General features: G+C 47.8%; 1 protein-coding gene across 1 annotated transcript in view; it reads left to right on the forward strand.

Moving 5' to 3' along the window:
* Positions 1-24,337, forward strand: part of AQP6 (aquaporin 6) — a 150,676-nt gene that overhangs the window by 33,934 nt on the left and 92,405 nt on the right. The window lies entirely within an intron of this gene.

Here is a 24,337-nt window from a genome sequence, read left to right on the forward strand (position 1 = left end):
CTGGGCCTTATTTTGCCTACCCATGTTCTAGTATAACAGACCCTCCAAAATCCTGCAGAGGAAAATTGGGATGCACATTTTTGGGGGGCTCCACTCTTGTGGCAGCCAGGTGACTCAAGAGAGAGAGCACAACCCCCGAAAACGGGTGTCTTTTGGGGTCATGTTCTCATGGGAATCAAAAGGGGCCATCCCAGGTTCCAATCAGGCTTGTGTAATTCTGGGATGTCCTGCTCAAACAGTTGAGGGGTATGCTAGCAGTTTTGTTGCTACACCTCTGGGCGGGGACTTCTGCCACCTGCCTCATCTTCAGTTGCCATGTTGCCCCATAATGCACTTGCTAGCTCCCACCTCAGTCACCATGCATTTGGCAGCTGTGTGAAAGGAAGTCTAGTGTGTAGATCTGGGTGCTTGGAGGGCTCCCGCAGGTGAGCAGGAATGCTATAGGGATATAATAGCAAAATCCCATGTGTAACTGTCTGAGGGACGTGGTTGGCGCTGTGGGTTAAACCACTGAGCCTAGGACTTGCCGATCAGAAGGTTGGCGGTTCGAATCCCCATGACGGGGTGAGTGCCCGTTGCTCGGTCCCAGCTCCTGCCTACCTAGCAGTTTGAAAGCACATCAGAGTGCAAGTAGATAAATAGGTACCGCTCCGGCGGGAAGGTAAACGGCGTTTCCATGCGCTGCTCTGGTTCGCCAGAAGCAGCTTAGTCCTGCTGGCCACATGACCCAGAAGCTGTACGCCGGCTCCCTTGGCCAATAAAGCAAGATGAGTGCCAATAAAGCGAGATGAGTCGGTCACAAATGGACCTAATGGTCAGGGGTCCCTTTACCTTTACTTTTATTAACTTCCCAAGATCTGGAAAGCGAGTACCGTATTTTTCGCCCCATAGGACACATCGGCCCATAGGACGCACAAAGTTTTTTTGGGGGGGAATAAAGAAAAAAAAAATTATTTTTCCCCCAGGCGCTTGTGGGGCCGGCAGCGGGGAGAAGCGCTCTTCTCCCCACCGCCCGCCTGCAGATCAGGTCCAGGAACAGCGGGAAGACACGCTGCGCCTCCCAATTGTCCCCGGAGCTTGCGGGGCAGGTAGCAGGGAGAAGCGCTCTTCTCCCCACCGCCCGCCTGCAGACCAGGTCCGGGGACAGCGGGAAGACGCACTGCGCCTCCCCGCTGTCCCCCGAGCTTGCGGGGCTGGCGGCCGGGAGAAGCACGCGGCTCCCCGCCGTCAGCCTCCAAACCACATCGGGAGACAATGGTATGGCGGCGTTCCGCCTCCCCGCTGTCCCCCGACCTTGTGGGACTGGTGCTGCGGCTCTCCTGAAGCCTGGAGAGCGAGAGGGGTCGGTGCGCACTGACCCCTCTCACTCTCCAGGCTTCAGCGAAAGCCTGCATTCACCCCATAGGACGCACACGCATTTCCCTTTCATTTTTGGAGGGGGAAAAGTGCGTCCTATAGGGCGAAAAATACGGTAACTTTGCACTGCACAAAGAAGCACTTTTGTCTGGCCTGAACCTTCCAATGTTCAGCTTCCCTGGATGCCCACGAATTCTAGTGTTACTAGAGAGGGAGAAAAACATTCCTCCACCCGTTTTCTTCATACTACGAATAATGGTATGAACTCCCATCATTTCTCCCCCTTACTTGCAGCCTTAAGCCTTTGGCACAGAATTCAGCTCTGCTTTTGGCACCAGGCCCTTGCGTGCTGTTTTAGAGAAAGCAACAAATCACGTCCGTAAAGTCCCTCTGTGGGAACGCCCTGGCCAAATGCGTTTCGCATTGTGAAAGGCACAAATGGAGCAACCTCAATGTCCTTGCGGGTGCAAAAGGTAAAAGCAGCCATGTTAGAGTGAAGAGGAAGAAAAATGTCAAGGTTTAGTATGGAGAGAGTTTGCCACAAGTAGCCAACAAAAGCATGGGTATTTTGGTTCCCAGAGATGATTAAGTTCCTCGAATGATCAAACTGAATTTAAACAGTTTGATGACAGAGATATTTCTCAGTTTAGTAAGGTGGCTGTTATTTAGGCTTAGTATTTGGAGTATGGTTACTACACAATATGAATATCTTGCCATCGAAAATTTATGAGCTCATGGTATTCTTTTATATGTTCCCCAAGTATATTTTCAAAAATTTTAACACGTATTTCAGAAGTGTATTTGAGGGACTTCTCCACCTCATTTTTTACTCTTTAAAAATGCAGCTCTCCGTATCGAAATGAGGATTAAATTTTCCCGATCTTAGTTCATACCTGGGTTACCAACCTTTTAGACCAGTGGGCACATTTGGAATTTTGAGAGAGGGCATAACACAAAATGGCTGCCATGGGGTACGGGGCATAATACAAAATTAGAGAGACAGGCACCCCCAACAACATGTTTAGCATGGCAAGCCAGCTATGTCCTGCTAGTCAAGCCTGTGAAGATCGCAAAAATATTTATTTTACACACGCACAGACACACTGATGTTGTTGCTGTCAGTATCAGGAAAAATTCACAAGGTGATTACATCACACTCACTTTCCTTTCACAGAAATCACTTAGATTTTTCACATTTTACCCCCAAACTTTCTCATAGGTCTATATACTTTATTTTTATTGTTGTTGTTGAAAGCAAAGAGTCTGGGCCCAGTGGCATCAGTGAAAGCCTTCAGGGTTATATTCCTTATACCATAAGGAATATATTTTTGCTCATACAAGTGATTGGTAAGATTTTCCCCCTGCAAAGACCTCTGCATGGGTGATCACAGATATGATGTACATCACTTTATGGATGGATGGTGCTAGAATCTATGTATATAAAAAGAAAGGAGGGTTTCCCCTTGCAGTTTTAGCAGCTGGAAAGGCACTGATTGTATTGCTTCGTCAGTTATATTTTGACCTATGTGTTCATGCTGAATTAAGTCTATGGGGTAACCCAGATTTGAAGACAGAGAAGAAGATCTGTTTGAGAAACGGACTCAAAGTGGAAATTATGCATCAGACCAGTTAATAGGATTAGATGGAGTATTTTATTTTTATTTTTTATTTTTTTGCCATTTTCAATATCGCTGTTAAGAAACCACCAATCCACAAGTGGTGAATGGCAATATCTTCAGATTTACAGCCTTTGGGTGTTTGTTTATGGATGGTCAGCTTTGAGTGCTTCAGTATCACCTAGATTGCTAGAGGGAGTAATTGGATATTTAAAGAACGGCAGATCTGTTCTTGTTTATAACTATTTATTGGAATATCGTAAAGTGGATGTTCAGGATCTTCGAGATGAGTGGAATAAGGAGTTAGAGCAGGTTCACCAGCCACTGCCTTACCTGGACCAGGGTAGTGTTGCTACAATAATACATGCACTGGTGACTTCCCATTTAGACTGCTACAGTGTGCTCTACATGGGGCTGCCTTTGAAAACAGCTTGGTGCGAAACATTGCCGACAGATGGTTGAGCCGCAGAACTAGGTGTGATAATGGACGGGGTGGCATTTAAGGTGCTCATTGTGGTGCATAAAACACTTGAGTACTTAAAGGAGCAGTTCTTTCTGTATCCGCCAGACCGTAATCTGAGATCCACCGGGGAAAGACTCTGCTGATAGTTCCAACCATAACTGCAGCCTGAACCCCAGTGACGACTTCTTCTTCTTCTTCTTCTTCATTGAATTTATATACCGCCCTATACCTGGGGGTCTCAGGGCAGTTCACGGAATAAAATCAAAATATAAAACCACAAAATGCAAAATAAAAATAGAAAACAACAACCCAATAACCCACCCATCCGCCCCCCACAAAAAAACCCTCACATTTTAAAAGGACATAGGATGTAAATCAGATCAACCAAAGGCCTGGTTAAAAAACAACTTTGCCTGGCACCTAAAGGTGTATAATGAAGGCACCAGGTGAACTTCCCTGGGGAGAGCATTCCACAGATAGGGAGCCACTGCAGAGAAGGCCCTGTTCTCGTGTTGCCTCCCTCTGGACGTCTCGAGGAGGAGGCACACGAAGAAGGGCCTCAGAAGATGATCTCAGGGTCCAGGTAGGTTCATATGGAAAGAGGTGGTCCTTGAGATATTGCGGTCCTGAGCCATTTAAGGCTTTATAGGTCAAAACCAGCACTTTGAATTGGCCCCGGAAACTAAGTGGAAGCCAGTGCAGGCGGACCAGGATTGGTGCAATATGTTCAAACAGTCTTGCTCCTGTGAGCAACCTGGCCACTGAATTCTGCACTAGCTGAAGTTTCCAGACTGTCTTCAGAGGCAGCCCTATGTATAACGCATTGCAGTAATCTAACCTTGAGGTTACCAGAGCATAGACAACAGTGGTTAGGCTATCCCTGCCCAGATAGGGGTGTAGCTGGGCCACCAACCAAAGCTGATGGAAGGCACTCCGGGCCACTGAGGCCACCTGAGCCTCATCATCTTCTTCTTGTGGCTCTCTGCTTGGAGATTCCCACTTCTTGGCTTCTCTTCATCGTTTACTGAGGACATATTTGTTCCATCAGGACTTTGGAGGTTCATAAGAGGATTCGCGCTTCCCACTCCTATGGGATTCCATGCTCTGCCATTGCTGGTTTTAAGATAATTGCATTCCTATGCTTTCGTGATGGATGTTTCATTCAGTGTTTTTTATTATGATTTGTAGCCCGCCCTGAGAACCTCAGCAGAAGGGAGGTTTAAAAATATGACAAATAAATAAATCTCCAGCCAATCTGAGCTTAATTGCATTCATATATCACTTAGATTCTGCAGCACATTGTATGCAGGTCCTAATAATAAACATACCCCGGGAGAACAAATTGCATTTGGCTCCTGTCCAAATGCAGCTAGCCAAGGCAAGATCTTGTTGAGGAACTAAGTTATAATGGGAAGGAATTGCTATTTTGTAATTCTATCTCTTAAGAAACCAAAACAAACAAGAATAAGGTGAGATCAGGTAGGATTGTTCAGTCTTGGCAGAAATGGGGGAAAAGGGAGCTGGAAACAATTAATTGCCCTGAAACTTCTGCATTGTGTTGTAATAACACACCGAAATCAGATGGGTCATATAATTACAGCCGTGCAATAATTCTCTGTGCGCCCCAACTTACCGTTCCCTCTTGGGAGCTGCCAGACAGCTTTTCCCATTTTGCCATTTGTTTAGTGGTTACATGGCAATTACGCGGGGCTCTGCTTTGACTAATTATCAGTCACGAAAACCATTAGAGGAGCCAATGGATTAAGTAATAATTACAGTGATTCATTATATTTTTCTCCCCTTAAGGCTCTTATTCCCCTCGTTGCCTCCAGAAAGCAAAGTAGTCATTAGAGCACCGAGGTTAAAAAGAGTGCAGGAGGGCCATGCAAAGGATATATATATATATGAAGAACCAGATAGACCACATCTTGGCTTCAAACCTCAATGATCATCACCATCAACAACAACTACTACATGGTGAGGTTATCAGAGCAACCTCCGCCCACCCAGGACTTGGATCAAGTTGTCCAAGCAATGCTGCCCCTGAATCAACTATGGGAGATGGATTCAACAACCATCCAATATTCCTCAACATCGCTGCGACCACATGGGCATTCGTGTCTACATGGGTGGCTGTTTCCATGAGTGCATTTGTGCACCTTTGTCCGTGCATGAGTGCTTTCAATTTCATGGGTGTGTTTCTTTCTCTTTCTTTTTGATAACATTTAATTAATTTTCCAACAACAACACAAAATCAAATCAAAACAAAGCAAAACAAATTGACTTCCCCCAGTCCCTTCCTTGGTTCCATTATTAATTAACATACTGCATGCCCTTTGTTAAATTTGCAATCCATTTGTATAACCTACTATCCATTCATAATCAAATTACAAGTATTTCTAAAACCCTGCTAATGTATTAACCTGTCTACAATGCTTCTGTATATATGCAATAAACATCTTCCATTTCCCCTTAAACTCGTTGTCATCTCTTCCTCTTAGTTTCATTGTCACTTTTGCCATTTCAGCATATTCCATTAATTTAAGTTGACAATCTTCTTTAGCTGGGACATCTTCTTCTTTCCAAAGTTGGGCTAATAATGTCCATGCAGCCATAGTTGCATACAAAGTTCTTTTGTGATCTTGGTAAATCCACTCCTGTGAGACCTAATAGGAAATCTTCTGGTTTTTTAAACAAAGGTGATTTTAAACATCTTCTTCATTTCATCATAAATCATTTCCCAATATTCCTTTATAATTTTACAACCCCACCACATGTGAAAAAATGTCCCTTCTGTTGTTTTACATTTCCAACACCTGCTTTCCATGGTTTTATACATTTTTGCTAATTTAACTGGAGTTAGATACCATCATGGGTGGATTTCAGTGTAGCGCTACTGTATTTTTTGCTCTATAAGACGCACCAGACCACAAGACACACCTAGTTTTTGGAGGAGGAAAACAAGAAAAAAAAAATATTCTGAATCTCAGAAGCCAGAACAGCAAGAGGGATCGCTGCGCAGTGAAAGCAGCAATCCCTCTTGCTGTTCTGGCTTCTGGGATAGCTGTGCAGCCTGCATTCACTCCATAAGATGCACACACATTTCCCCTTACTTTTTAGGAGGGAAAAAGTGAGTCTTATAGAGCAAAAAATATGGTAATTTACGAAGTCCCTTAGCAGTGTACTAAATCGAATGTCCTGCACAATAAATGGTGCAGGAGGAAAGCACAGGTTCTCATAGGAGGTTGCTCAACAGATTGCTGTAGCCCTGATATTTCCAGTTGCACAAACTACTTCCACCCGTGCAACTGTTGAGCTGCATTTCATATTGTGCAACCGTCATTCTTGGCTTGCTCTGGTTGTCAGGAAATACCAATGCCAGACCCTCCAAGTGTCCCTCTTTTCCTCCAACCTATGGAGGGTGATCTGAAGGACAAGGTATTGGTCAATGGTGCACTCCCAGGGAGAATTCTCCGCTAAGAGCTCCAATCCAGATTAAGGTGGCTGAATCCAGCTGAAAACAGCGGGTCTGTAACAGCTCATGTCTAACTTGTTCCATTGGTTTCGGACATGTCATCATGATGAGCTGCATCAGGATCTTTGTGCAACAAACTATTGGATTGCTTGAAACTGGCTGATTGTTGCATTTCCCAGCTGCCTTCTCAGGTTTGTGTTAAGTAAGGTGGACAGGCAAACCGTGCTGTTCCTTACTCTTCCTATCCATTTCTGATTTTGTGTGATGCAGGAATGGGGAACATCTGGCCCTCCAGATGTTGCTGGATAACAAGTCCCAGCAGCTGCAGCAACCGTCGCCAATGACCAGGGAAGATGGGAGTTGTAGTTTCAAGCAATCCAATAGTGCAGCTCATCATGATGACATGTCCGAAACCAATGTCTGCCTTAACACTTCCACCAGGGAGATAAGGTGGCACTGGCACAATTTCGAATAAGATCGCATCCATTTTGGGCGAGATCTTCCCTGAAACTGCGTGATACCTTGCTGAGCTCACACTACTTCCTGTGAGATCTCACCCTAAATCGGTCCGACCTGGCCTGAAATCGGCGGTGATGGTGGCAGCACTTTTCCGCCAGCTGTAGATGTGGTTGATTGAGCAGTTCAGGTTGGGGCAACAGCAGGTTTGTGGCTTGCAGCAGCAGTGGCGAGGCAAGGCAGCATTTCTCGTTTTGCCTTAAGCCAGGGGTCAGCAAACTGTTTCTGCAGGGGGCCAGTACACCATCCCTCAGACCTTGTGGTGGGGCTGGACTTTATTTTTTGGGCTTAACTGTGCCTTGTGAGCGGCAGGGGCTGGCAGTGGTGGCAGCGGTGGAGAGACGATGAGTGGCACACAAAAGGGCTGGCTCTGGAAAGGGGCTGATTTAAATGGTGGCCGCTCAAGAGGGGCGCTCAGCCAACTGTGGCTCAACAAAGCCCAGCCCCCTTCCTCCTCTAGGCAGGGCAGGGAGAAGCCAGGAGGAGGGAGGGAGGAGGCGCTACCGCCACTGCCATGTGAAGGAGAGGGAGGGAGAGGAAAAGAAAGCATACGCTGGTGACCCACGTGCTGGCGATCCCCGGACCGTCCGCAGGTCAGATCCAGAAGGCAATTGGGCCTGATCTGGCCCGCAAACCTTAGTTTGCCGACCCATGCCTTAAGCGGACTCCTGTGTATACACACAGAGAGTGATAAATTTCTGTATCAGGCAGCGTTTTATTACAGTGACAGGAGACTGGTGGAAATGTAGATTGCGCAGAGCACATCGTTCAAATTTGCTTTATCGCAGCGGTGAAAAGGTTACTGCTATCCATGGAGATTTCGTTTCTTTTGTTAAATGATGGCAGCAGCCACAGCCGCCGCCAAAGAATGTGAGTGAGTTCCATCTATAATAAGCTTTTCTACCTAGTATAGACAGAGCTCCTCAAAATAGGAGCGATCCACACAAACGTTGAACAGAGTGGCAGCCTGAATAACTCTGCCTAACTCCATACCAACATAAGCAGCACAGGGGAGTGTGACTTCCAAAAATGATCGCTCTCCACATCAAATGGAGGGCGCCCTTTGCGTGCCCACGAGCAGCAGCACCCCCATCCTACATGACTCCTGTCAGAGCCCTCCTGGACTGCCTCCCCAAGTCACAAACCTTGAGGTTCCCGCCAAACCTCAGTTCAAACAACCAATCGCGACTGAGGAGGCATAGCCAGGAGAGCGGACCAAGTAAGGCAGTGGTTCCCTGTAACCTCTCTTCTCGCAGTGAGGGAACCGCCAGAAGGCCCTTGGAGCTGGACCTCAGTTTCTGGGCTGGACGATGCAGGTAGAGATGCTCCTTCAGGTATACTGGGTGGCGGCCATTTAGGGCTTTCAAGGTCAGCACCAACACTTTGAATTGAGCTCAGAAACATAATGTGAGCCAATGTAGGTCTTTCAGGACCGGTGCTATATGGTCTCGGCAGCCGCTCCCAGCCACCAGTCTAGCTGCCGCATTCTAGATTAGTTGTAGTTTCCGGGTCACCTTCAAAGGTAGCCCCATGTAGAGCGCATGGCAGGAAGAAGAAGAAGAAGAAGAAGAAGAAGAAGAAGAAGAAGAAGAAGAAGAAGAAGAAGAAGAAGAAGAGTTTGGATTTGATATCCCACTTTATCACTACCTGAAGGAGTCTCAAAGCGGCTAACATTCTCCTTTTCCTTCCTCCCCGACAACAAACACTCTGTGAGGTGAGTGGGGCTGAGAGACTTCAAAGAAGTGTGACTAGCCCAAGGTCACCTAGCAGCTGCATGTGGAGGAGCGGGGAATCAAACTCGGTTCACCAGATTACAAGTCTACCGCTCTTAACCACTACACCACACTGGTAATCCAAGCCACCTTCAAAGGTAGCCCCACATAGAGTGCATGGCAGTAGTCCAAGCCATCAGGTGTAATTGGTGGGCATAGAATAAAAATAAGGGGGGGGTGAAAGCATAAAGAAAAAAGAAAAGTGAAGAAAAATTTGAAAAACCATTCTACATGTTTCATCTGTTGTGTAATGATGCTTACCGCCAGGTTGGGCGCTGTTGAAGGGAGGGCAACAACATGTCCCCTGGATCTGGCAGTTGTGCTGGCTGGACGCGAGGGGTTTTCCTGGGCTCGCGTGAACCCTTTTCAGTTTCACCCAGGCCCAGGAAGAGGGTGGCAGCTTGCCTGCCTATTTGGCCATTGGCAGGTAGGCTGCAGCGCCGGCCCCGCCCCTTTGCTTGTAGAAAGTAGACTTCCAGGGGGTTGCTGAGTAAAAATAAATTTCTAAAAATAATAATAATAATAATAATTTATTATTTATACCCCGCCCATCTGGCTGAGTTTCCCCAGCCACTCTGGGCGGCTCCCAATCAGTATTAAAAACAATACAGCATTACATATTAAAAACATCCCTGAACAGGGCTGCCTTAAGATGTCTTCTGAACGTCAGGTAATTCTTTATCTCTTTGACATCTGATGGGAGGGCGTTCCACAGGGCGGGCGCCACTACCGAGAAGGCCCTCTGTCTGGTTCCCTGTAACCTCACTTCTCGCAATGAGGGAACCGCCAGAAGGCCCTCGGCGCTGGATCTCAGTGTCCGGGCTGAACGATGGGGGTGGAGACGTTCCTTCAGGTATACAGGACCGAGGCCGTTTAGGGCTTTAAAGGTCAGCACCAACACTTTGAATTGTGCTCGGAAACGTACTGGGAGCCAATGCAGATCTCTCAGAACCGGTGTTATGTGGTCCCGGCGGCCACTCCCAGTCACCAGTCTAGCTACCGCATTCTGGATTAATTGCAGTTTCTGGGTCACCTTCAAAGGTAGCCCCACGGAGAGCGCATTGCAGTAGTCCAAGCATGAGATAACTAGAGCATGCACCACTCTGGCAAGACAGTCCACGGGGAGGTAGGGTCTTAGCCTGCGTACCAGGTGGAGCTGGTAGACAGCTGCCCTGGACACAGAGTTAATCTGCGCCTCCATGGACAGCTGTGAGTCCAAAATGACTCCCAGGCTGCGCACCTGGTCCTTCAGGGGCACAGTTACCCCATTCAGGACCAGGGAATCCTCCACACCTGCCCGCCTCCTGTCGCCCAAAAACAGTACTTCTGTCTTGTCAGGATTCAACCTCAATCTGTTAGCCGCCATCCAACCTCCAACCGCCTCCAGGCACTCACACAGGACCTTCACAGGACCTTCACCCCCAAAAAGAGGGCAGTAGGCCAAATAAGTTTGGGAACTTCTGTGGTAAGCAGAGGGAGGGGCCTGACACAGAGAGTTAGGGAGCAAAGGGGCAGTTACAAGCCAGTTCAGACAACTGCTTCAGCTAGACAGCAGCAACCCTTAGATGTCTCTGTGTGTTCTCTGTTATACTTCCTTAATAAAGAAACAGAGGAATCAGCTACATTTTTAAAAAAGAAAGAAAAGAAAGCATTTTAAATGTGTTATAAAGCTGCAGATGGTGACAGCAGTCACGAAATTAAAAGGCGCCTGCTTCTTGGGAGAAAAGCAATGACAAACCGAGACAGCATCTTAAAAAGCAGAGACATCACCTTGCCAACAAAGGTCCATATAGTTAAAGCTATGGTTCTCCCAGTACAGTGGTACCTTGGGTTACATACGCTTCAGGTTACAGACTCCACTAACCCAGAAATAATAACTCAGGTTAAGAACTTTGCTTCAGGATGAGGACAGAAATCGTGCAGCGGTGGCGCAGCGGCAGCAGCAGGAGGCCCCATTAGCTAAAGTGGTGCTTCAGGTTGAGGACAGTTTCAGGTTAAGAATAGACCTCTGGAACGAATTAAGTTCTTAACCCGAGGTACCACTGTAGTGATGTATGGAAGTGAGAGCTGGACCATAAAGAAGGCTGATCGCCGAAGAACCAATGCTTTTGAATTATGGTGCTGGAGGAGACTCTTGAGAGTCCCATGAACTGCAAGAAGATCAAACCTATCCATTCTTAAGGAATTCAGCCCTGAGTGCTCACTGGAAGGACAGATCCTGAAGCTGAGGCTCCAATACTTTGGCCACCTCATGAGAAGAGAAGACTCGCTGGGAAAGATCCTGATGTTGGGAAAGATGGAGGGCACAAGGAGAAGGGGACGACAGAGGACGAGATGGTTGGACAGTGTTCTCGAAGCTACCAGCATGAGTTTGACCAAACTGTGGGAGGCAGTGGAAGACAGGAGTGCCTGGCGTGCTCTGGTCCATGGGATCACGAAGAGTCGGACACGACTAAACGACTAAACAACAAAGCTGTGACACCAGACGGCGTTATAGAGTTCCATTTTCCGGCAATGTGATTTCCCACTATGAGGTTTACAATGTATTTTTCTGAAACGGTTTTTTTTTATATGTCTAGATCCAGCCTAACTGTAAGTTAGCCAAGTTGTTAGTGTTGCTCTCTTTCTTTGATCTGTGAACGACCTGTTCTCCTTGTCGGCCCTTTGGCCTGCCAGTTGTTGCTGAACTACAACTCCCATTAGGACCAGCCAATGTGGCCAATGATCAGGAATGTTGGGAGTTGTAGTCCAGCAACATTTGGAGGGCCAAGGATTCACCACACCTGTTCTGTGGCATTCCGGAGGATGGGACAACAAGTTTTCAAAAGTTTCCTTGCTGGATCCTACCTTGCCAGAGGTCCGCTAGTGATTCGGTGGCGACAGCATTGTTTAAGCCAAGAGATTTCACCGCTCACGTCCTGGGCTACTTCATTATACCACACCAGCCATCTATAACTGACATTTCCTTTAATTAAGAGGCAAGGGATTTGTCAATAGTTAATAGTTTGAATTCTCTCTGTGGGCTACCGAAGGGAAGATGCAAGGTGGGGTGAGACGATAACCAACGAAACAGCTCATTAAAGCGTTTCTTTGGGTGGGGGGAAGAGAGATAACTTTTGCCTTTAAAACAGTTGTCACCTGAGTGGTTTCCAAACCATTTGTTTAATCGATAAGAAGCCACCGTGTGCAAGTGGGTGAATTAATTAGCATATGCAAATCCAGCAGCTTCCTCTCATACACATCCCCCTCCTCTCGCAAGACAGCCACCATCCTTCAGTCTGTCCCACGTGAGTACAAATTGCACCTCCCCCATTGACTTTAGGGTCCTCTTAGATCATCACAGGAGAGATTAGACCTGTTTGCTAACCTATCGTGCCTGGTGCTGAGCAGCCCGAGCTGCAGGATCGCAATGAGAAAGCAGAATTATCGAAATCCCTTCCCTCTAATAAATGGTATTGGCATTTCAATTCCATGCCGGCATTGATCACGCACGCCAGAAGAGACCTCTCGCATCTTTGCAAGCCTCTCTTTCTTCCCTGCTCTGCCTTCTTTACAAATTGCAGGCCTCCCTCGGGTTTTTTAAACAAAGACTAGTATCTCCTGAAAGGTCTTCACATCAGCGGAATCTCTATCATGCCTCAATTGCGACGTTGCCAGGGAGAAAGAGAGCAGGATTGCTCTTTGCCGCTGTGAACAGGAGACAAAACAATTTCTCACTCATCGTTTCCCCCCCCCCACCTCAGTTGTATTTCCCCCCCTTCCAAAACCTGCTTTTACATTCAGATGGGTGGCTTTGAATATAATGCTTGCTCATAATTTACTTGACTACTGAAGTAATTGTGGTTGGCCTTCAAGAGAAAAACATTGGGCCGCTACAGCCAAGTATGTGTTTGCATCATACATTAAAGTGCATCTTTCCATAGCTGTCAACCGTCCCTTATTTGGCAGGAAACTCCCATATCCCAGCGCCGTGTCCCGCTGCTGTCCCTTATTGATGGTGTCCCTTAAATTTCCCGGGTTTCAAAAGAAGCAGCTCCTCTCCCTCCCTCCCTGCCAGCCAGGGAGGAGGGAGGCTCCAACTGTGTTGCTTGGCTGCGTTGCTCACCCAATAAGGAGTCTAAGAATGACTGGGGGTGGAGCTTGCATGCCTTGTGATGATCAAATCGGCCGCGTTGCCTGGGGACTTGCCTTTGCTCAGCGCTTCCCAGCGGAGAGGTGACGGTGGTTTTCCTTGCTGCATCCCCTTTGCCGGGTTGCTGCGCTGTGGGAACCACCGCTTGAGGCTTCATTTGGCTGCTGGCTGGGCTTTCTGCCTTTGGCTCGGAGGGGCTCAGAAGTTGAACATATCTGTGCTCTGAAAATCCCTTATTTTGGCTGCTGATCCCTTATTTTCGAGGCTGCTGGTCCCTTATTTTCAAATCTGTAAGTTGACAGCTATGCATCTCCCCCCCCCCCACCAAAAAAACCCCTGGCCTCGGAACTGTAGTTTAAGGGTGCTGTGAAACCCTTCTGCATGTGTGATGAAGTACAGTTCCCAGAATTCTTGGATGGGTGTGTGTGTTTTAAAGGTATAGTGTACATAGCTTCTTGAATGGATTCTAAATGAAACGTGAGTCGTTCTTTTTCTTTGCCTCAGCTTAGGGATGGGGAATCAGTGGCCATGAGGCAGAATGTGGCAGCCACCTCAGGCAGCATGTACTGAGGGGTGAAGAATGTTGTTTGCACCACATGGCCTGGTATGTGCCCCTGAAGCTGGCCTGCTGCCCTAAGACACAGCCAAGGACACTGTTCCATTGTTGCCAGCACCAAAGTCAGATTCAAGGGCCCATCTGGTTAGTTCTCATACATGGAATAGGAACTCAGGAAACTGCCTTACGCTGGGTCAGACAATTGGCCTATCCAGCTGGAATACTGTGTCCAATTCTGGGCACCACAAATTAAGAAGGGTGTTGACAAACTGGAAAGTGTCAGAGGAGGCCAACCAAGATGATCAAGGGTCTGGAAACCAAGCCTTATGAGGAACAGTTGAAGGAAAAAGAAGAAGAGGAAGAGGAAGAAGAAGAAGAAGAAAAAGAGGAGGAGGAGGAGGAGTAGTTTGGATTTGATATCCCGCTTTATCACTACCCCAAGGAGTCTCAAAGCGGCTAACAATCTCCTTTCCCTTCCTCCCCCACAACAAATACTCTGTGAGGTGAGTGGGGCTGAGAGACTTCAAAGAAGTGTGACCGGCCCAAGGTCACCCAGCAGCTGCATGTGGAGCAGGGAATCGAACCTGGTTCACCAGATTACGAGTCCATCTTAACCACTATACCACACTGGAGCTGGGTATGTTTGGCCTGGAAAAGAGGAGACCGAGAAGAGACATGATAGCCATCCTCCAATATCTCAAGAGCTGTCATGTGGAAGAGGGAACAAGTTTGTTTTCTCCAGCTCTGGAGGGCCAGGACTTGAACCAATGGCTTCAAGTTCAAGAAAAGAGATTCCTACTAAATAACAGGAAGGACTTTCTGACAGTAAGAGCTGTTTGAGAGTGGAATGATCTCCGTCTGGAGGTAGTGGACTCTTCTTCCTTGGAGGCTTTTAAGCAGAGATTTGATGGCCGTTTGATGCTTTAGCTGAGATTCCTGTGTTGCAGGGGGTTGGACTGGATGACCCTCGGGGTCCCTTCCAAGTCTATGATTCTATTATTCTCCGACAGTATTGTCTATACCACTGGTCTTCAGCTGGTGGGGTGGGACCTGCTAGTAGGCTGCGTTGCAATAGGAACACTAACACCATGCAAATATATGGGGGGGGGATTAAGAAATGGTCCCCAAATGCATGTTTAGGTTAAAAGTAGGTCCTGGGTTCAAAAAGGTTGAAGATGTCAGGAGCTCGTCCTACACTCGAGTAGGACCCTGGCAGAGATATATGCCCGACTGGCATGTTCTCTCCCTCCTGGTCGATCGTTCTGGAGCTTCAAAAGCTTTCTTCAGCCCGAACATCACAACAGACATCGGCACACTTAGGGATCCGAAGAGTCTTCGCAGTTCGTGTGACAAAGCTCAGCAACTCAGCATTTTGGCTAATCTACTTTATTTACATATAAACACACACACATGGAGCACTGCAACATGGCTCCCTCTCTTTCTCGCATCAGACAGCAAAGAGTAAAAGAACAAAGGACAATAGTCCCACTTCACAGAACACAGTAACACAAACATCCTATATCCGTCACTTCCCATTCTGTGGAGTCAAAACATATACCATCATGTGATAGACAACAATCCCATGACTGCTATCATGGAGCAGGAATTCTAACAGAAGATGCCTGGTCTACACTGACTAGCAATGGCTGTCCAGGGCTTCAGGCAGAAAATCTTCCCAGTCCTCCCTGGAGATGCCAGGACAGGCATTCCAAATCTATGGGGCTGAGGCCTCTACAGCCTCACAATGTCTGCTGGATGGGGTTCAGCACCCCCCCCCCCCAGTCTTGAGGGGGCAGGATGTCGCCTTGGGCCAACCAGCACGGTTTGGTGCGCAAATGTCAATTCAGGAGATCTGGTCAGCCTCTCTTGATGTGACAGCCATCGTGCGCCCGTGCAATGCCATTTCCCCTGGGGAACTATTTGGTTCAAAGGGATGGCGATGGCTCCAAAGAGTGACTCCCAAACTTTGGTGCTTTGCAGAGCGAGAGGGTGAGAAAGACAGGTCCTTATCGCAAACATCCGATGAGCTACGTTTTGAGAGAAGGGAAAGCAAAGCAAAGCAAAACAAAACAAAACAAGGAGTGCAGAAAACGGATTTATTAGAGAGACGGGTCTATTAGGCATGTATTTCCAAGTCACTTGAGGTGAGCAACTGCAGTAAGAAGTGGAGAAAATGCAGTGTGAACATGGTCAAGTGTGCACACTTCATCCTTCTTTCGGCTGTGGATTTTGGCTGGTGCACTTTGTCATGTTGATTTCTGGTGTAACTGCTGCACCCTTTTTGCATAACGGATGCAGGAATTTATGGAAAAGAGAAAGCACTGCCTCCCCCTTGCTTTGTTGTTTAGTCGTTTAGTCATGTCCGACTCTTCGTGACCCCCTGGACCAGAGCACACCAGGCACTCCTGTTTTCCACTGCCTCTCACAGTTTGGTCAAACTCATGCTGGTAGCTTCGAGAACACAGTCCAACCATCTCATCCTCTGTCGTCCCCTTCTCCTTGTGCCCTCAATCTTTCCCAACATCAGGGTCTCTAAATTTGATATAGTTCTTTTGCTTCTCTGGAAGGAAAATACTACTATTAAAATGCTCCTTCTCCTCCTCCTCCACAGTCCAGCCTTATAAGCAGAACTGTGACTACAGCTGCTTTTCATAATGTCGGTCCAATCATAAAAAGCTTGATTAGCATTAGAGGAATTGTGTCCTCTTCTGCCAGTCACAACATAGGGCTCATTCAGACTTCCAACCATTTCCCCCAGGAAACCCTGATCTTCATTGGAACAAATGTCAGTTGTGTTTTCACAGACTGATGTTTGCTCCGATTGAGCACTAAAAAGTGGGTTTTCCCGGGGGAAGTGTTGAGGCAGACAGAAAGCTGTTCAGACCTGTGCCCAGAAACCACTGGGACCCATGCTTTCTGGGCATGGAACAAATGGAAGTGTGGAGGAGCCCATAAGGAGAGCGCATTCAAACATGGGGAATATTGTGGTTCCCTCCACCCCCACCCCCCCATTGAAATGCTAGCACTTCTGCCCTGTTTTCTAATGTTCTTTTCACGCTACCTCTTGCGTTATGGAAACTGATGCAGTACTTCTTGCACTATGGAACTGTGGCTTTTTGACTGGTATACTGGCATGCCAGTGGCATAGCGTGGGTTGCCGGTGCCCAGGGCGTGGCAAGTGTTGCTCTCCCCTGGTGGACTGAGCAGCTGGGATGGAGGTATGGGGGCGGGACAGAGCCTGCACAGGGTGGAGTCCTCCTAGTGGTGCGGCAATAAAACTGCTAGCATACATCTCAACTGTCCCGTTTCAAGAGGGACACCCCGGAATTACAGAAACCCTCCCTGGCTTCTGAGCGGATCCTGGGGGGTCCCGTGAAAACACGGCTCAAAAAGATGCCCATTTGGGAGAGGAGGTTGTGCTCTCACGAGAGTCGCCTGTCTCCCGTAAGAGTGCAGCCCCAAAAGAAGCGCAGCCTGATTTTCCTCTGTGGGAGGGCATGTGCTAGAATTACAAAGCTAAGCAGGGTCTGGTCCGGTTTCAAATTGGATGGGGGATGATGTGTTGAGATTCCTGCATCTCAGGGGGTTGGATTAGGTGACTCAGGATCCTTTCCAACTCTAGGAGCCTGTGAGTTCCCTGCATGGGGCTTGTGTTGCAAGGCTCACCCACAGACTGACTTTAATTGATATATAGACCTGTCTTCTCTCTTGTGCCTCCCATGACCCCTGCGTTTTGGGCCGTCTCTCAGCCTAAACAGCGGCGACACGAGCAGTTCTCATTTCAATAACTTCTCCCGCCATTCTCCCCTCCTGGCCTTCTCCTCTCATCGCAGCGTGCTAGCCTGGTTGCATTTATACTTTTTAATTATTGCCATTCTTTCAAAGGCATAATTACTGTGGAAATCATTGTTCAGCACTAAAGCGAAACTGGGCTAAACGGCACATTACAAGGCCGTCGGTGTTAATTGCGGGGATTCATGACAAAGAAAGTAGCAATAACATCCCAGCTTATGGGGAGATAAGAAGGCCAGCAGTAGACCTTGTATTAAGGACGTAATATTCCGAGGATGGCCTCCTTGGAGAATCAATGTGGCATGATTCTCTGCGAGAAAAGCTGGCCCCATTCAGCCTCCCGGCTCATTCTCACGGTGGGGGATCTGCGCTGATGATAATGCCCCTTGCAGATCATCACCAAAGCACTTTATGAATATCTAATCTGGCCTTATGAAAGCAAGAGGGATAAAGCAGGTCTGCAGCTGCCCACTTCTCTTTAAATTTACAAGGAAGCACCGAGATTAAACCACAGAGCCTAGGACTTGCCGATCAGAAGGTTGGCGGTTCGAATCCCCGCAATGACGGGGTGAGCTCCCGTTCCTCAGTCCCTGCTCCTGCCAACCTAGTAGTTCGAAAGCACGTCAAAGTGCAAGTAGATAAATAAGTACCACTCCGACGAGAAGGTGAACGGCATTTCCGTGTGCTGCTCTGGTTCGCCAGAAGCGGCTTAGTCATGCTGGCCGCATGACCCGGAAGCTGTACGCCGGCTTCCTCGGCCAATAAAGCGAGATGAGTGCCGCAACCCCAGAGTCGGCCATGACTGGACCTAATGGTCAGGGGTCCCTTTATCTTTACCTTTACAGAGATTGCCAGCGTAAAGGAAGAGGTGTGCCTCAGCAGTTCCTGAGGTTAGTTCTCTCTGGACGACCTGTTCGTAAAGAATTCACTCTGATTACCTTGCACAAAATTGACACAGGGATTATGATTATTATGAGATTATGTTCGGTCATTGAGCTTTCGTTCCGATTCATTTACGTAGCAGTTATATGGCAAGGAACATTCATCCTGTTTGCTGGGTGCTTATGCAGCTTCCAGTTAGTTCTTTTGTTCCTTCCCCATTTTTAAAATGCATTTCCCTGTCAATTCCAAACTGCAAAAAGTTTGATTGTGGAGGCGGCTTTTTTATATATATAGTGGAATCATTGTGCCAGGATGGCAGCGCACTTTGATTACACAAAACCAAAGTTGTGGGAGAAATGTGGACAGCCCCACAGTGTGCTGCAGCCACCTGTATGAGATGTAAAACTTTCAGCTCAGTGGCATGAGCGGGTTGTGTCTTTGAGTATATCCGTTTCTTTTTGAGGGTCAAGCAATCTTGGGAAGAGCTAGGAGGAGTGGGAAAGAACTGTGGGATCGCTCTGTCTTCTCTGCAGTGGCTCCCCGTCTGTGGAATACTCTCCCCAGGGAAGTTCGCTTGGCATCTTCATAATACACCTTTAAGCACCAGGCAAAAACGTTCCTTTTTAATCAGGCCTTTGGTTGATCTGTTTGACATCCTATACCAGGCATGTCCAAAGTCCGTTTTGGGGGCCTAATCCGGCCCGCTGGTCGGTTTAATCTGGCCCCTGTGGCAGTTTACTTCCTGGGGTAAAATCCTAAAAAACCTTCAACAACTTCAATCCTAAAAAAAAGCTCAATAACTTTGGTTGGCCCTTTGGTCAGCCCTCAAGGCCCTTCACTTCATCAAATCTGGCCCTCTTTGAAAGAAGTTTGGACACCACTGTCCTGTATCCTTTTAAAATGTGGTTCTTTTCTGGGTGGGTATGTTATTGGGTTGTTGTTTTTATTCTGATTATATATGTTGTGATCTTTTCTGTGAACCACCCTGAGACCTCTGGGTATAGGGCGGTAAAAAGGTAAAGGTAAAGGGACCCCTGACCATTAGGTCCAGTCGCGGACAACTCTGGGGTTGCGGCGCTCATCTCGCTTTACTGGCTGAGGGAGCTGGCGTACAGCTTCCGGGTCATGTGGCCAGCATGACTAAGCTGCTTCTGGCGAACCAGAGCAGCGCATGGAAACACAGTTTACCTTCCCGCCGGAGCGGTACCTATTTATCTACTTGCACTTTGACGTGCTTTCAAACTGCTAGGTTGGCAGGAGCTGGGACCGAGCAACGGGAGCTCACCCTGTCGCGGGGATTCGAACCGCCTACCTTCTGATCGGCAAGCCCTAGGCTCTGTGGTTTAACCCACAGTGCCACCCATGTCCCATAGGGCGGTATGTAAACTCAATAAATAAATAAAATCATTCCACTTTTTGTCAAAAAGGATAGTTCAGCGACATCTGGGTGGCCAAAGATTCATCCCTGATTTGGAACATGCTCCCCTATTATCACAGAGCTGAACAACACACGGCACAGGCACTGAATAATTGCTCTGGGACAACCTTACCTGCAAATGGTGGGTGTAGCAATGGATCACATTGATCTGCAATCACATGGGGGCATTGGGAATCTACAATTTGAAAGGGAACAGAACACCACAGAGCACTTGCTGTGGCTCAAGCAAGTTGGACCAGCACCCAGGCAAGCAGAGTGTGGATCCCCGACAGCTTTGCCGCTGCCCGATCCGCTGCCCCCGCTGTGAACTCTTCTGTCTGCCTCATGGGCAATGAATTCCTCGCAGGGGATGGGCTGAACGGATGAGTGACAGGCAGTGATTTGCACCGATCTGAACTCCAGAAGCTACCGTTCCTCCCTGGGATGGGCTCTGGGGAACAAAGGCCAAGAATAGGAGGGAATGGATTGCGAGAGGTCAGGGGAGGAATCCTGGATCAGAGCTCTGATGTGGAGGAAAGCCAGTCCCATTGTTTTCCCAGGAGGGCACATCTGTGCAGGATGTTAACCAAAGGTCAAATGTGCATCCTCCTGGACCTATTGAACCTGCAACCCCGTGCTCCATCCTATCCCTTTAACTGGCATGACAACTTCCCTTCGCTTGCCTGTTTTCCAGTGAAGGGGCTGTAGGGTTAGGAAATAGCCTGTTCCAAGGATGGTGAGCAACACTGGTCTCATCTTCTGCATCATTTGCCATGGCATCAGGGGCTTCTGCTTATAGAAGATACCCAGCTCTACCTCTCTTTTAAATCAGAACCAGTGAAGGTGCTGAAGGTCCTGTGTGAGTGTCTGGAGGCGGTTGGAGGATGGATGGCAGCTAACAGATTGAGGCAGAAGTACTGTTCTTGGGGGACAGGGGGCGGGCTGGTGTGGAGGACTCTCTGGTCCTGAATGGGGTAACTGTGCCCCTGAAGGACCAGGTGCGCAGCCTGGGAGTCATTTTGGACTCACAGCTGTCCATGGAGGCGCAGGTCAATTCTCTGTCCAGGGCAGCTGTCTACCAGCTCCATCTGGTACGCAGGCTGAGACCCTATCTGCCCGCAGACTGTCTCACCAGAGTGGTGCATGCTCTAGTTATCTCTCGCTTGGATTACTGCATTGCGCTCTATGTGGGGCTACCTTTGAAGGTGACCCAGAAACTACGATTAATCCAGAATGCAGCAGCTAGACTGGTGACTGGGAGTGGCCGCCAAGGCCATATAACACCAGTCTTGAAAGACCTACATTGGCTCCCAGTACATTTCTGAGCACAATTCAAAGTGTTGGTGCTGCTGACCTTTAAAACCCTAAATGGCCTCAGCCCAGTATACCTGAAGGAGCATCTCTACCCCCATCGTTCAGCCCAGAAACTGAGGTCCAGCTCCAAGGGCCTTCTGGCGGTTCCCTCACTGCGAGAAGAGAGGTTACAGGGAACCAGGCAGAGGGCCTTCTCGGTAGTGGCGTCCGCCCTGTGGAACACCCTCCCATCAGATGTTAAGGAAATAAACAACTATCTGACTTTTAGAAGACATTTGAAAGCAGCCCTGTTTAGGGAAGTTTTTAATGTTTGATCTTTTATAATGTTATTAGTATTCTGTTGGGAGCTGCCCAGAGTGGCTGATGGGCAGGGTATAAATAATAAAGTATTATTATTATTATTATTCTACTCAGCACCAGATTATAATGTTGGAATTGGAGCACTCCATGGGCTATGCCTAGAAGGGGCCCTCTTGTCTTCACCCAATGTTTCATCCTCTTTGTGCCTCGGCTCCAGGTGGGATGGTCTCAAATAATAGCCCCTCCCCTCTTCACAAAACCTAAGAAGGGACAAGGTCCCACCAGGTACAGGTTTCCATGCAACCTTGAGGCACTTTAAAGGGGTTCAAGTTTGCACTGAAAGCTATGATACACCAACCTCACGTCATCACACATTTCTGCTGGGGCTTTCACCAGTGAACCCACTGCACTGGGTAGCTACCCTCCTCTCTCATCTCCAAAGCTAGAGAAGGACACTTTGCCTGAAACCTCTCTTGGGAGCAATTGCAGCAGGGTCCATGCCTGCAAGAGACCAGGCTCTAAGCTTTCTTAATAAAAAAATAGTAAGCCTCTAGTCCTGGTAGAAGGAAAGTATAAAGCTTGTGTGCTCAAGACATCGATTCTATAAAATATATTTTGCTGCACTGTGCAAAATATGAGCAAGCCAGGGCTGGACTGATATTACCCTTGCTGGTACCTTTCCCGGGAAAATCAGAGGCTCACTATGTCAGGTTCCTATTGGAAGACCGGGCAAACGCTAGAACATTAGCAGTGGCAAAGTTTCTATTGGTGGTTGCAAGAACCAATGGTCCCTATTTTTAAGTCTGAACAAAATGCTTGTTTAACCTGGAGGTAGGCTGTCTGAATTGTGCATTGCTTTGTAACAATTTGTTGGGTCTCTGGACCGTAATAAAGATTTATTGATTTATATAAAGCAAAATGTGCAGGCACCCTTCTAAATTATTTCTGTAAAATAAGCCAACCATTTTGTTTATTAGGGTTGCCAAAATGTTTTTCGGTTGTGTTTTGCTGAGCGTTGCAAAACTGCATGTGCTCAAAGTATTATTATTATTATTTTGTAGTGCATGAAAGTTAAATTGGTTGGTCTTCAAAACACCTCAGTATATATTTTCTGGTCTCTTATATCATGCATTTCTTTTTTGGAGAAGGGGGTCCCTATTTTGGGAACTGCACTAGGCAGGCACACCAACTCTAGGGGCCTGAGGTGTCTTCAGCCTCCTCAATATTTGTCGGAAGGGGACCGTGCCCCTTCCATGTTGAGGGGGCCTTGTTATGTACTGAAGTTCTCACCCTGGGCCAGCAGGGGGATACTCTAAATAGTTTTCACTCAGGTCCACATATGCAAATAATGGATTGAAAGCGACGTTCAATGATTGGATAGTTACACAAAGTGGTTACTGTTGCGTTGTAGTGGAGCTCTATATAAGCAGGCTGGCTGAACTCTTCAGTTCAGTTCTGGCTTGTGAATAAACAAGAGCTGTTTGAAGAATCGCTGTGTCGTCTGATATGTTCACCCACAACTTAACAGTTTAGACTGCATCCCATTGGCCAGATTGCTCCCAGCTACAAGGGACCTACCAACTGGGTGTTGTGGCTGACCAATCGTACCCACCCACAACACAGGGTGTCGGTTTTCCAGGTCTCACCACAATATGTGCCCTCTTTAAGGGAGGACCTGATTTGCCAGTTTCTTTATGGTCTTTATTTAGGTCTGGCCAGTTTTGTATTAGGCTCCTTGATCTCTAGTAATTCTGATGTGTATTTGGACTTCAATATGCAGTCTAACGGGACACGGGTGGCGCTGTGGGTTAAACCACAGAGCCTAGGACTTGCTGATCAGAAGGTTGGCGGTTCGAATCCCCGTGTCAAAGTGCAAGTAGATAAATAGGTACCGCTCCGGCGGGAAGGTAAACGGTGTCTCCGTGCGCTGCTCTGGTTCGCCAGAAGTGGCTTAGTCATGCTGGCCACATGACCCGGAAGCTGTACGCCGGCTCCCTCGGCCAATAAAGCGAGATGAGCGGCACAACCCCAGAATCGGCCACGACTGGACCTAATGGTCAGGGGTCCCTTTACCTTTACCTTTTAAGTGAGAGATAACTAGAGCATGCACCACTCTGGCGAGACAGTCTGTGGGCCTCAGCTTCGTACTAGATGGAGCTGGTACAATTCAGTTCTGGCTTGTGAATAAACAAGAGCTGTTTGAAGAATCGCTGTGTTGTCTGATATGTTCAGCCACAACTAAACAGGCCTGACATGCATAGCGCACGCATGACGTCACATGCATTGGGCATCACAGCTTCAGTGCCGGCTCCTCCAGAACGATTGGCCTCCTCCAGATGTCACAACATTGTGTGACGTCACACGCCCACAACATGTGCCCCAATCTTGGGAGTAATCTGGTGTCTCTGGCCCCAGGGCCTCCAACCACCTGGATCTGACTTTGCTCCAACTTGGCTGTGCTATTGCCCCCCAGGCTCAAGTAGAAACAAACAGCTCTGGTGCACAGAAGAGAAATGTGATAATTTCCTTTTGGGGAGATGCTTTGTTCAGTCCATCTTGGCTGTTTACAGAGTGGATATACTTGCACTGAATGAAAAGGGCAGGCTGCTATGCTGTAGATACAAATAAGCACATGATGATGGATATACCCAACAGCAACCTGCTATGGGTTGATTCATGGAGGCATACACTGGGACTGTGTTCAGTTAATAAATCAATTTATGCACTTTTGATTTACTAAAGAAGT

Source organism: Podarcis erhardii (assembly GCF_964252035.2).
Source record: "Podarcis erhardii genome assembly, chromosome: 2".
Classification (NCBI taxonomy): domain Eukaryota; kingdom Metazoa; phylum Chordata; class Lepidosauria; order Squamata; family Lacertidae; genus Podarcis; species Podarcis erhardii.